Source organism: Nicotiana tabacum, chromosome 7 (genome assembly GCF_000715075.1).
Source record: "Nicotiana tabacum cultivar K326 chromosome 7, ASM71507v2, whole genome shotgun sequence".
Classification (NCBI taxonomy): Eukaryota; Viridiplantae; Streptophyta; class Magnoliopsida; order Solanales; family Solanaceae; genus Nicotiana; species Nicotiana tabacum.
Genome location: NC_134086.1, coordinates 7,109,262 through 7,123,416, shown reverse-complemented (window position 1 = coordinate 7,123,416; position 14,155 = coordinate 7,109,262).

The window sequence follows — 14,155 nt, the reverse complement described above, 5'->3', positions numbered from 1 at the left end:
AATCTTGAAAAAAAAATATTAAAAAAAAGATATAGTTTTGTCTTAAATATTAGTCTTATTTTGATAGTTATTTTACTTACATAGGATTAATTGAACAATGTCGTGTTCTTATTCTCGGGTCCGGACGAAAGAATAATATTTGGGTTCAAACTACCCGTTTTTAGGCCTAATTTTCGGATCTAACCCATAACAATCCAAACCCACCACACCTTACACCAACTCCAAGATAATGGGGGACATCTTTTGAAAAAGGAGGAGGAATACACGGACATCTTTTGAAAAGGGGGAGGGATTCACGGATGGTGGGATTTTTTTTTATTTTTTATTTTAAAAAAGGAAGGGTCTTCATTTTTTAAAAGGGGGGTGGAAAGATTTTAAGAAAAAAAAAGTTTGAAAAGAGGCGGAAGAGAACGAGGACCCTAAAAAACTAATCCGCCGTTTCCCATAACATAAAATGAACCCTCCCTTTAAAGTCCATCGTCTTCTTCAGCAGACGCCTAAAAAATGAGTTGAAATACACAAGATACACATGAGACCAAATATAGATTCTAAGACCTAAAAATTAGAGGCTACAACCAAGAAGACCAAAAACGCTTCTTCAGTGCTTCCTCTAGAGATAAGGCTGCCGTGAACTTAGAGTTGTAACGCAACAAACTTGCTGCGAAACAGACCCAGAAACGACCCTAGAGCAGTAGCTAAATCGCTGCTAATTCCATCACGACACAGTACCAAAATATTACCAAAATTCCAGCTGAACAATCCTCGAAACACAAGCTTTAAGTCGAGTTCGAGGTTGCGGACGAGGTCGAGTTTCCGGCGAGTTCTCTATTCGCTTTGACCTTTGTATTCAAGATGCTTTTCCATATAAAAAAGGTCCGTTTCCCTCTTCGTATTCTCATATGTAAAAGATCTATTTTCTTAATTTTCATTGTTCTTCCATCTTGTTACAGCAGCTTGGAGATGTTTGGGTTGTTTTTTTTTCTTTATTTTATTGTCTTTTCTTATTGATTTTATTTTCTTGTTACAGTAGATTTCATCCTTCATCTTCTTATCCTTAAAGTAAGGACAATTTCATGTTTTTCTTTATTTTATGCTCTTGTTACGGTAGCTTTTGTAATACGTATTAGTTTAGAAGCCAAACTTTTATACGTTTCTTTCAAAATGTAGACTCACTTAAGTTGGACCTAATTGTATAATTGATTCAACGATTAACTTAATTGTATAAAATTATGTCTTTGAATTTGTATAGCTATCTACGTTCTTGAATGAGTATATTAATTGTTAGATTAATTAAGTTGGCAAGTTAGTGTGGAATTTGTGAAAATGAACATCCTTAGAAATGTTTCTTTTAGGCACGCACTTAATCTATCTATTGCGACTGTTTACACGTTCGCGTGACATAATTACGATTTTTAAAAAATAAATTGGGGTATGCGTTCGCGCAACTTCGACTAATTTTCTTAATAATAATAAAACGTTACTAATTGTGGACACGTTCGCATGACATGATTTCTGACGCACCAAATAAATGGGTACACGTGCGCGTGACTCGTTTTAATATAATCTTCTTAATTAAAAAGCGGTGAAAAGTAAATGCACAAAGGTTCTAAAATGAGTAATTAGACAATTTAATAAGCCAAGTATGATCAAAGCGACCGTGCTAGAACCACGGAACTCGGGAGTGCCTAACACCTTCTCCTAGGTTAACAGAATTCCTTACCCGGATTTCTGGTTCGCAGACTGTTAAACAGAGTCAATCTTTCCTCGATTCGGGATTCTAAACTGGTGACTTGGGACACCATAAATCTCCCAAGTGGCGACTCTGAATTTCAATAATTAACCCAATTTCGATTGTCCTTTAATTGGGAAAACTCCCTTGTATTTATACCTTTTACGGGGTGTAAGTCAAAAAGGAGGTGTGACAACAGCCATTGGGCTTCGTGGTCAAAAACCATGAAGATAAAGTGTTGCGGTTGAAGAAAGCTTTATATGGATTAAAACAAGCCCCACGAGCATGGAATAGTTACATCGACAAATATTTTCAAGACAATAGGTTTACTCGTTGTCTCCATGAATATGCTCTTTACCTTAAAGTTCATACTAATGGAGATATTTTACTTGTTTGTCTTTTTGTTGATGATATTATTTTCACAAATAATAACCCAAGTTTGTTTGAAGCTTTCAAGAAAGATATGGCCCGTGAATTCGAGATGACAGACATAAGGCCCATGTCATATTACCTGGGCCTAGAAGTGAAGCAGATGGAGGATGGAATTTTTATTTGTCAGGAAAGCTATACAAAAGAGATATTGAAGAAGTTCAACATGCTCGATTGCAAACCCGTGAACACACCGATGGAAAGTGGGACAAAATTGTCCAAGTTTGATGAAGGAGAAAAAGTGGATCCCACATTTTTCAATAGTCTTGTGGGAAGTTTGAGGTACTTGACTTGTACCATGCCAGATATACTTTTTGCAGTTGGAGTAGTAAGCCGGTTCATGGAAGCCCCTACCTCCACTCACTTAAAGGTCACTAGAAGAATTCTTCGTTACCTAAAAGGTACGATTGACTTTGGGCTATTTTATACCTCTTCTAATGATTTTAACCTTATGGGATATTGTGATAGTGATTATGCGGGAGATATTGATGATAGAAAAAGTACAACTGGTTTTGTATTTTTCTTGGGTGACTCTGTTATTTCTTTGAGTTCAAAAAAATAGTCCATTGTTACTCTCTTGACTTGTGAAGACGAATATATAACAGTAACATCATGTACCTGTCATGCTATTTGGCTAAGGAGCTTATTAAAGGAGCTCAATTTGCCACAAATGGAAGCTCCAGAGATTTGTATTGATAACAAATCAGCACAAGCACTCACAAAGAATCCAGTGTATCATGATCGAAGCAAGCACATAGATACAAGGTATCACTTCATTAGAGAATGCATTGCCAAGAAGGAAGTCGAGCTCAAATATGTGAAGTCTCATGATCAAGTTGCAGATATCTTCACAAAGGGTCTCAATTTTGAAGATTTTCAAAGTCTGATATCAAGACTTGGAATGGAGAAGAAAAATCAAAATTAAGGTAGAGATTTGTAGGACCCATAAAAAAGGAAACAAAGAAAAAGATGAAAAAAAGTCAAATTGGGTGGCTGAACAAATTTTTCAATTTGGATGGATGGAAAAAGTTGTCAAATTGCAACAAGTCACAAAACGTGTTTTGACCAATGGCAATCTGATTCTCTATAAATAGCAGGCTTCATTTCCCCTTTGAAACACACCAAAATAACGAGAGAAGTAGAAAGCAGTGAGAGTAATTCATAGATTGTTGTCTGTGAGATAACTAGTGAGTGGTAGTAATATTGTAGTGAGGTGTTTTAAATAAAGAATATTATTTCTTTCAAAGTTGTAGTAGTCTCTTGACACTACTGAGTTGTAATATTATAGTGGTGATATTGCTCTACTCGGGTATTGTATTTTACCCAGCTAAAATATTTGGTGTCATTGTTACTCTCATGTGTTATTATTATTTGTTGTGGATATTATTCCTGGGCGGGATTATTTTTATCCCAACATAGATTACTAACTTATTAAGGGTATTGATAGGTAAACAACAATTTATTGCTTAATTAAGTAATTAATTACGTATGAGGACGGCCTTTGAATACTAGTATTATTCTTGGGCAAAAATCAGTTTTTGGCACCTTTATCATAGTATAATTCTTCAGGAAGAGTCATTTCAGAGGAAAGTTAGCTTGAAAGCAACAAACGTGTATGCATAATAACTTTTGAAGTATGAATATATAGTAAATTAAAGTATGGGCTAGTAACACACTATTCTTTCTCCTATGCATCAAATAATCACAAATTTTCGGTCAAATCATAATAGATGATCATCTTTTACTAAAAGTAAGAAAGGTTGTTGAAAAAAACTATCACCTTAATCAATAAACAGAAACATGAAACGATCGATATAATGTAGTAAGTGGTTTAAAGTTGTACCTTTCAGCTTTCATAGAAGCATTTGTACTAGGTACTTTGAGTGTTCAAGTTATAGGTGTAAGCACGTGATTTTTGCCCAATATGAGAATTACTCCCAAAAAATTCAAAAATAAAATAATTTTTTCTTGATGTGCAATTTTTGTGATATTTTGTGTAACTATTTGTATGTTTGTCTATGCATGTTTATTTGCTAAATTATTAAAAAATACAAAATATGTCGCATTTCGCATGTAGGATTTAATTATACAATTGTTAATAACTAAGTTTGTTTTACAAAAAAAAAATTATAAAAAAATAAGCATCGTTTGCATTTTTAGCATTTAATGTCCAAATATACAATTTTATGCTTAATTATTACTTAATTATGCGTTAATTGTTATTGGGAGTTAATTTGCGCCTTTATAACTTAATTTAATTCTTAATAATAATTTAAGTATTTTTTATAATTTAGTTTTAGAGAAATAAAAGAAGAAAAGAGAGCGAAAATATAAAGAAAGTCGGAATTGGGCCTCTTCTTCGATTTCAAGCCACAGGCCCAAAATATGGCCCAATCTTCCCTACGACCCAGTCCATTTCGAACTGGGTCGACCCAGTCCATAATCCAACACCCCTATTATCTTACAAGCAACACAAAACAAAACAAAAAAAATGGGAAGAAAACCCTAAAAATGCCTAAACCATCCCCCCCTTATTCTCCTTCTTCTTCCTCAAGCTCCCCTCCCTAGCATCAATGGCTGCCCTTGACCCCACTCCCTCACGTCCAAATTCCACTAACAAACAGTTCGTCTGCGTCGTCACTTCATCCTCTTCGTCCTTCGTCAAGCTCGAGCTCGAGCTCGACATCCATGGCCCTCGTCGACCACTCACTTCCATGGCAGCTATTTCCACGTCGACTTCTGCATCTGCTCCATCTCCAAATGACCACAGTCCTTGAAATACCCAGCTCCACCATGTCGACGGACAGCTCGAACAGCTGCTACCTCACCCTCATCGTCTTCATCGAGCCTGAGTTCGACGAGCTTTCGCTTCATCCTCCAGCTCCTCCGCTCCGAGCTACTGTTTCATCTTCTTCTGCTGTTACTTCATCCTCCAGTTCCTCCGTTCCGAGCTGCTGCTACTGCCCGTCGAACCCACGCGGACACCACCCAAACCAGTCCGGCAGTCCCCCGAGCTACTGCTGTCCGCCATAGCCTTCCTCCTCGACGAGCAGCTGTTCGACGTCCAGTCGTCCCCAGCTGTCGCGTCTCCGCTGTCCGTCGACCTCTCATATGGGTCTGTACTAAAACCTCGTCGTCCATGTATGCTTTTGCTGCTTCACTTCTGCCGCGCCAACTGCCGATATTGCTTCGTAGGTTCATGTTCGTCGTCGTCTGCTCGTGTTCGTCATCGTTGGTTCGAGCTTTGGTCGAGGCTCGACAAGTTCGTTGTTTGTTTGGTCGTTGTTCGTCGTTACGATCCGGTTAGTAGTTTTTGAGTTTTATTTTTTTTGTCCGTATTTTGTTTTGATATTTTCGAATCTAAAATCGGCAAATGTTTGTTTTGTTTAGCGTTTGAATTAATTTTTAGTTCATGTTCATGTGTTGTTTGTTAAATTAATTTTTCAGATTTCAAATGAAAGATTAATTAATTGTTTTTCATGTTTATTTCATGTTTGTATTGTTGTTTAAGTGAATATTTGTTGGTTTAATGTTTGTTAGATTCAAATTGAAATTTAATTAATTATTTCTTCAATTTGTTTCATGTTGTTATGAATTTTTTCAGAAAATATTAATGTTGTTTGAATCGTTAGAATCCGTCATGTTTGTTGCTAAAAATAGATTTAATCCATGTTCATCTTTGTTTGAAGTTCATGTGTAAATTCAGTGATTTAATGTGAGATTATGATTGTTTGTGATTTGTTAAGTTCAATTTGAATCATGCATATTGTTGTTTGTATTATTGTCTCTTTGTTCATCCATTAATGGTCTAAATTAACCAGGATTGGTTCCCGATATGGTTGATTTATTTCCATTAATTTGGAGTTTGTGTTGTTCATCATGTTCATGTAAATTGTTGTTTGAACATTGTTAGAAATTAATCATATTGCCTATATTTTGGTTAAGTTCGATTAATTGATGTGTTATAGCTGATGGGTAGTTTGGTAATTTGTAGTACGATCAGGGGTAGTTTGTTAATTTTCAGTAAGGTCGGAGGGGTAGTTTAGGAATTGTACATTTTGTAATTGTTTATATGAAGCATGGGGGACAAAATGAAATGGGGTGGGTTGTGATATATTTGTTTAATATAAAGGGGGGACAAGACAAAATTTAGTGGGGGAATCTTGTATTTATTTATGTTAAGCATGGGGGACAAAATATAATGAGGTGGTGTGATATGTTTATTTATTGTAATAGGGATGAGTGGGAAGATAATGGGTTTGGTAGAGAAAATGAGTTGATTTTAATTGATTAAAAGATTTATGGGTTATGGGATATAAGTAGAAGTCTTGAAATCAGATTTCGGGGGGAGACAGACAGAGATAGAGAAAAAAAAAAGAAAAAAAAAATTTAAGAGAGAAAATTCCGAAAAAAAATACTAAGACTTTAGAAAAACAAAAAGAAAAACATTCTGGAAATTCAAAAGAAGAAGAATATACACCTGATATATAGTCCAAATATTCTGAGATACGGATTGAGAAATTAAGGGTTAAACACTAACTAGTTTTTCAAAAATCTGAAAAGTTTCCCTTTGCTTCTGTCCGTTGGTTGTTGTTGTTTCCGGATTTTGTCTTGATTTTAAAATCTGTCACTAAGTTTCTCGTCGCTGGTTGTTACTAGTTGCTGGGATTGCTGTTGTTGTATGCTACTGAATTTCTGCTGATCTCTCACTTTTCTTTTGCTTCCAATATCAGGTACACAACTGACACGTTGATTATTGTAAACTAAAACAGGAAGCATGAATACGAAAAATGAAGAATTGAAGTTCTAAATTTATTTTGATTACATTCTTAATTTTATTTGTATATATAAATTATTTAGCTTACAAAAATCGGAATCATGTAGCTATTTAATGTATATATAGTGGAACATCCAACGATAGCTTAACGGATGAACTATCTATATATTGCTTAAAAATAAATAAATGGTGTAGTAACTCCGTCTAAGTTAAAAATCAAACGAATAGACCATTTCGGAACTTGTAAGAAAATTGTTTAGTTAAATAATATTGGTTAATTCCAGCATGTAATTGTTTTAGGATTAAAATTAGATTGCCAAGTAAATAAATAAATGGTGTAGTAATTCCGTCTAAGTTAAAAATCAAACGAATAGACCATTTCGGAACTTGTAAGAAAATTGTTTAGTTAAATAATATTGGTTAATTCCAGCATGTAATTGTTTTAGGATTAAAATTAGATTGCCAAGTTTTTTTTTTAATTTGACAAACTGAGAACATGCCTAGTATAATATAATTAGGTAGTAATACGTGAGCCTGTGCCCATATTGGCAACGGACTGCCTTGCTTGTATCATTTTTTCAGAATTTACGAATCATATTCGAAACTCAACTATAACAACTCAAGCATGTAAATAAATTAAGACCTTTTCTCTTTCATTTTTGTAGAGACAATTTTAATAGAAAATGTAGGCACTTTAGGATTATCCTGATAAAAATAAATGAGATGAGCCTCGCCAAAATAAAACGCACAAATGTGGGGCCCTCGATAAATGTTTAATTAAAATTACTTAGACTTCGGGATGAGCCGTTTAGAAAAATTCCACGGCCTTACCCAGGAATAATAATACGATAATTGCTTCAGGCGTGCATTTTAATAATCTTACCTTCTTAAATTCGGGTGCGCATTTATGTGACCCAAATCCAAATCTCAACGGAGTCGGAATGTTTTAACAACCATGGGCGCATTGATTATGACATGGTTCGAAATGCATTTTTACAATGTTGCAATTCCATAAAAAATAAATAATAATAAAAACGGTTTTTTTAATGAAAGCACATAAGTAATAACATGTAATAAATCAGATATCTAGCCATTATAATAATTTAAGCGACTGTGCTAGAACCACGGGATTCGAGGGTGCCTAACACCTTCCCTCGGGTCAACAGAATTCCTTACTTAGAATTTCTGGTTCGCAGACTTCATTTGGAAAGTCGAATATTTTCCTCGATTTGGGATTCAAGATAAACCGGTGACTTGGGACACCAATAGCCAAACCTTTCCCAAGTGGCGACTCTAAATTAATTAAATTTTCCCATTTCGAATATTGTCACTTAAATTGGAAAAACTCCCTCGTGCATTCAACCCTTCGGGGCGGGCGCGCAAAAAGGAGGTGTGACAGCTCTGGCGACTCTGCTGGGGAATAGAACCCAGAACCACTAGTTCAGGGTTCAAGAATTCGAGCTTAGAATAATTGTTATATTTGGCTTTATTATCTGATCTTTATTACATGTTTTGGCATAACGTGCTAAATGTTGTCTTTTACCGCTTTGATATTATCTGAACTGTATATAAACTGTGCCGAAACCCTTCTCTTCTTACCTTCGGGGAGAAGCTCGCTGGTCGAGACTCCCTATTCTGTTAGTATCAATACCTGAAATAAGAAAGAGGTCGGACAAGTTACAAAGCCGGACGATCTCGCGGGTCCCCGGTACGTAGCCCCCTCCTCGACTCGAGTTGTCCGTTCGGGTACACAGTCTAGAACATATACCCAGGTTATAAACCTAGTATAACAAAACCGCATGTCGGATCCCTAGTAGGAACGATTATTTGCATCATGTTGCATTTGACGTAGGGGACTCAACACAGGGGTTGGGTCCGTCTAGGACAGGCAACCTGAAATGAAAAGACCATCCTGCTGCATCCCATCTGTTTTGCGCATTTATTTGCCTCAGATCTGCATGCTGATCGGTTTCTAAAAAAAGGGAAAAATAGCAGCGTAGGGAGATAATTACTTATTTTTTGGAAAAAATAAAACCAATGTACAAGTAGTATCAAAACCTCGCCGGAATTTTCTTTAAAAAAAAAGGAAAAGAAAAAAATGAAAACAAAATTTGTCTTCTAGTTTGATTTATTAAAAAAAAAAGCATATAAAAAATTTCCTTTTAATCACTTTCAAAATCAAAAAAAAAAAGAAGGTATTTATTTTTTTTAAAAAAGGGAGAAAATTCAAAACTCAAAAAATATTGTTTCATTTGTAGTATCTCTTTAAAAGATTTTCGAAAATTTCCCAAGAAAAAAAAAAGAGTAAAAAGAAGTTTAAAATTCATAAATATTTCCTTAGTCTTTCTTCAAAAATACAAAAAAAAAAATATATAAAAATCCAGAAAAATATTTTTTCTTCTTTTCTTTAAAAGATTGTAGTCAGAAGGGGTTTAGTTTATTTACTCTACGCCTGATCGGACCGAACTACGCGGGTTTGATTCTCACCGGATGTGAGATACGTAGACAAACCTCATCGGTTCCAACCCCAATTTTCAAAAATCCAAAAAAAAAATTAATATTTTTTCTTTAGTTCCTTCTTTATAAATCTTTCTTTAGAAAATACAAAAAAAAAAGTAAAAATAATATAGAAGTTTTTTTTTAAAACTCAAATAAAAAAAAATTCCTTCTTTCTGAAGTCTTTCATACGAAAAAAAAAATGAAATAAGAATTAAAATCAGCAACAAAAATCCAAAAAAATACTCTTTTCTTTTTAGTAAATGTCCATAAAAAAAAATATTTGAAAAATTGAATTCCAAAAATATTAGGATTTTTCTTTAGAAGTGCTTTTGTAAATAAATAAAAACTCAGATTCCACATCATTTTCTTAAAAATCCCTCTTTCAAAAATTTAAGAGGCAACATCATAAATCAAAGAATATATATTCTTTCTTCCATAGGAAAAGGTGAAACAAATGAAAAAAAATCATCAACCAAACACATTTTCTTTTTTGTTTTAAAAAAAAAACAAAACAAAAACAAAAAAAAAATTCCAAAGTTCAAGTCAAAAGCAAATAAATTTTTTAGAAGTCTTTCTTTAAAAAATAAAATAAAAAAATCAAAATAAAATAAAAAATCCTTTCTTCTTTTAAAGCATTTCTTTCAAAAATTCAAAAAAAAGGTTTAGTTTAGTTACTCCATTTTCGATTCCCGAACTACGCAAGATCTGATTCACGTGGCATCGTGATACGTAGGCAATCCTCATCGGATCCGGTCACATTTTTAACTGCAAATAATGAAAACAATAATAATAGGAAATAATAAAATAAAAAATAAAAAATAAATAAAAAAACGATAAATAAAGGGAAGCCTTAAGGAGAAGCCGGAATGACACATGTCTTTGTTGCAAGCATGTGGAAACTCCCCTGACTGTATAGGTGCATCACACCCCAATGTGAGATTACCTGTCTGTTATTTGTTTTAAACTAACCGTCATGTTTGCTGATAAGTTCAGGTTCCTAGAAAAGTGGTTTGGTTTTGTGGTAATCTGGCCTCTCATACGTACTTCACGAGATCAAAAGGAGACGTTCAGCCACCCGTCGCTAAATCGAGAGGAATTGCTCATACATATTTCACAAGGTCGAAGGGAAGTGTTGAAATGTCTTCAGAAATTCCTCTGCCAACGATTCCTATTTTGGAGGAAGTTCAATCTCAGCCATCCCAACTTCTGAGTCAGCAACTGTCGAGGAAAATAGGATTCTGCGTCTCCGCATGATGGAAATGTGGGACGCCTGGACCAATGGAAAAGAGCCACCAAGTGCGATCCCTGGATTCCCTGAGCTTTTTCCTAGGGCAAGTGGGACCTCCAACATCCCCACAAGTTATCCAAATACCCCACTGGGATTTCCTACCATCTCAACCTACTTTACTGGAACACCTTCTGAGTCTCGCCCCCAGGTGTTAGCTGCCGGAGCGATTTCAAACATATTCACTGCTCCACCTTGTTCATCCACGGCACAACCTGTTTTACCCAGGCCTAACTTCGATTCATCATCCTTAACATTTCAAGCACCACCTCTTCCATTGGAACCTAGTCAGTTCACTACCAACGCTTACCCTCAGCCATCTCGGTACGAGCTTATCGCAGGACAGGAGAAAGCCGAGAAAACGCCTGAACAAGAGGAAATGACCAGAAAGATGAGGAGTATGGAACAGAGTCTCAAAAGCATACAAGGCTTTAGCGGACAGAAAAGTGTATCCTATGCCGATTTATGCATGTTCCCTCATGTGCACCTGCCACTGGGATTCAAAACCCCAAAATTCGAGAAGTACGATGGGCATGGTGATCCTATTGCCCATCTCAAAAGATATTGCAATCAGCTGCGGGGAGCCGGTGGAAAGGAAGAACTACTCATGGCCTATTTCGGAGAAAGTCTGGTTGGCATCGCATCTGAGTGGTACATGGACCAGGATATGTCTCGCTGGTACATCTGGGATGATCTTGCTAGAGATTTCGTCAGGCAATTCCAGTACAACGTCGATATTGCTCCAGATAGGAACTCTCTGACAAATCTAAAGAAGAAACCCTCAGAAAATTTCAGAGAATATGCAGTTAAGTGGCGCGAACAAGCTTCAAGAGTGAAACCTTCAATGGATGAGATAGAAATGGTCACTGTCTTCCTGCAAGCCCAAGAGCCCGATTACTTTCAGAACATGATGTCGGCCATGGGAAAACCTTTTGCAGAGGCCATCAAAATTGGTGACATGGTGGAACACGGTTTGAAAACAGGTAGGATTTTAAGTCAGACATCCATTAGAGCAACCTCCCAAGCCATCCAAGGCGGGTCCGGAGGAATGGCAAAGAATAGGACAAGAGAAGAAACAACCATGGCAGCATCATGGGGAAAAAGATACCGGGCCCCTAGACCTGTGTTCTCTGAAATAACCCCTCAACACTACTATCCTCATTCTGATATGGTCTATGCTCCACCACTTTATGCGGTTATGAACGCTCAACCTTTCAGCCGACCGCAACCACAGGCTAACAGAAATCAAGCTCCACCTCCTAGAAGTCAGCCTCCTTACCGAAACCGCTACAATCCTCGGCCTTCCCAAAATAACTTCCGTCCTCGGGAACCACCCAGGAGACCCAACTATACACTAATCGGTGAACCCTACTCCGCCCTATTCCCTAAGCTTGTCCAGATGAATTTGTTGCAACCCATACCACCAAACGGGCAAAACCCAGAATCACCATCATATCAGCGGGGTGTCAGGTGTGCATACCATTCAGGGGCAGAAGGGCACGATACAAACGACTGTTGGACATTGAAACAAGCGGTAGAGAATTTGTTAGAGCAAGGGAAAATTGTGTTGAAAGACGAGGATGTCCCAAATGTGACCAATAATCTGCTGCCCGCCCACAACAACGGGCCGATGATTGGGATGATTTGTGAAGACAAGGAATTTGATCCGGAATTTAAGGCCATAATTGCTATTGCTAAAACAGAAAGGAAGCCCAAGGCCACCCGAAGCAAGAGAAAGGGGAAAAGAAGAGTAAAATCACCGAGACTGAACCAGAAAAGAAAATTGATGTATCCAAGCAGACCTATGTGGTATGGGGGACAATTAAACCACCTCGGCTGAATGAGCCAGTGGTTATTGGACGCATACCACAGAAGCCAAAGTACAGTAAAGAGGAAGATGATAAGGTGTTCACGCTCGAAGAGAGCGAGGGAACATGTGAGGCGATGAGGTATAAGTTATGCGAAACACACATGGTCCAGCCAGGAGAGGGCACTAGCACCGCTGAGGTATCATACATGAGACCAAGCGCCAAGCTTCAAAACTGGAAGGCTACGCCATTCCTGATCAAACGGAAGTCCTAATGGACCCGTCCTGCCACTTTCTCTGCATCACGAGCTACCCCAGGGTGTGACTGAGATGTTTTCTTTAGATTCCTGTTTTTTAATTTCCTGAATGTCAACTTTTTTTTTTATCTCCCCAAAATTCCAAGAAATGAAATCATGTTTCATCGCTCACTTTCTTTTTCAAGAGATCTGCTATTTTTTTTTTGTTCTCTTCAATTCTGATGATGCAACTTTAAATAAACATGACATGCTTGCGGACTTCATGCCCAAATCCCGAGAACTCCGTCAGACTTCAAATAATGAGTCAAAATTTGAAATATAAAGAATTTGAGAAAATAGGGACAACTAAAGAAAATTGGTTCATGATTTGGAAAATGTCCGTCACTAAAGCAGAGTTTGAGGACAGTAAATGGGTTTAGACCCGTACAGAATGTTAACCTTAATGACTGCAGTTTGTCACGAGCAATTGTACCGACAAAGAAGGGTCCATACGTCATTGGAAAATATTGCCAAGAAGAGCATTTGTATCTAGGCTACGACGCCGACCCCGCTTTGAAAGCAGATGCAGTACTATGCCTAAATCGCTCCGGCGATGTCTTCACACAGTTTGAGATGACGAAGGCTTTCATTCTCGCTACCCAAACACTATCAACCCTTTGCAAACCCATTTGAGTTGGTTACTCTTCTTTGATTACCCTCTTTGGAACCTGAAAGTATTATTAAAAATAAAATGAAAGAAAAAGAGAAATTGAAATGAAAAAGACAAATAAAGAAAAAAAGTGAAGAAGAAAGAATTAGAAAATATATATATATATATATATATATATATATATATATATATATATATATATATATATATATATATATATATATATATATATATATATATATATAAAAGGAAAAGAAAAGATACAATGAAAATGAGAAAAGGAAAAGGAAGAGAAAAACAAAGTAATACAAAAAAACAAAAAGAAATTCGAAAAAGAAAAAACAAAAGTTGTCTGAACTACGTCTGACTTGATTCCGAAAGGATACGTAGGCAACCTCTCCCTGGGGTTCAGTCACACAAAAATAAAAATCCAAGAAGTCCCCCAAAAGTGAAACTGGGGCAGAAGTTATAATGGTTCGGCAATGATCCCGCTCAAAAGGTTCCAAAGTTGTAGTTCAATCCCGATTCTTTTCACCCCAAACCTTGTCCAAGTCCTTCTGATCAATCGGCAAAGACATGAAAGTGGAAAACATCATTGTTGGAATCTGATAGAAATCAAATCGAGAAGAATAAAGTGAGAAAGTCTTATTGGTGAAAACCTTCGGGCACCATGAGGCGATGAGAGTAGAGAAATAAAAAATGAGAGAGGCCGATTAGCGAAAA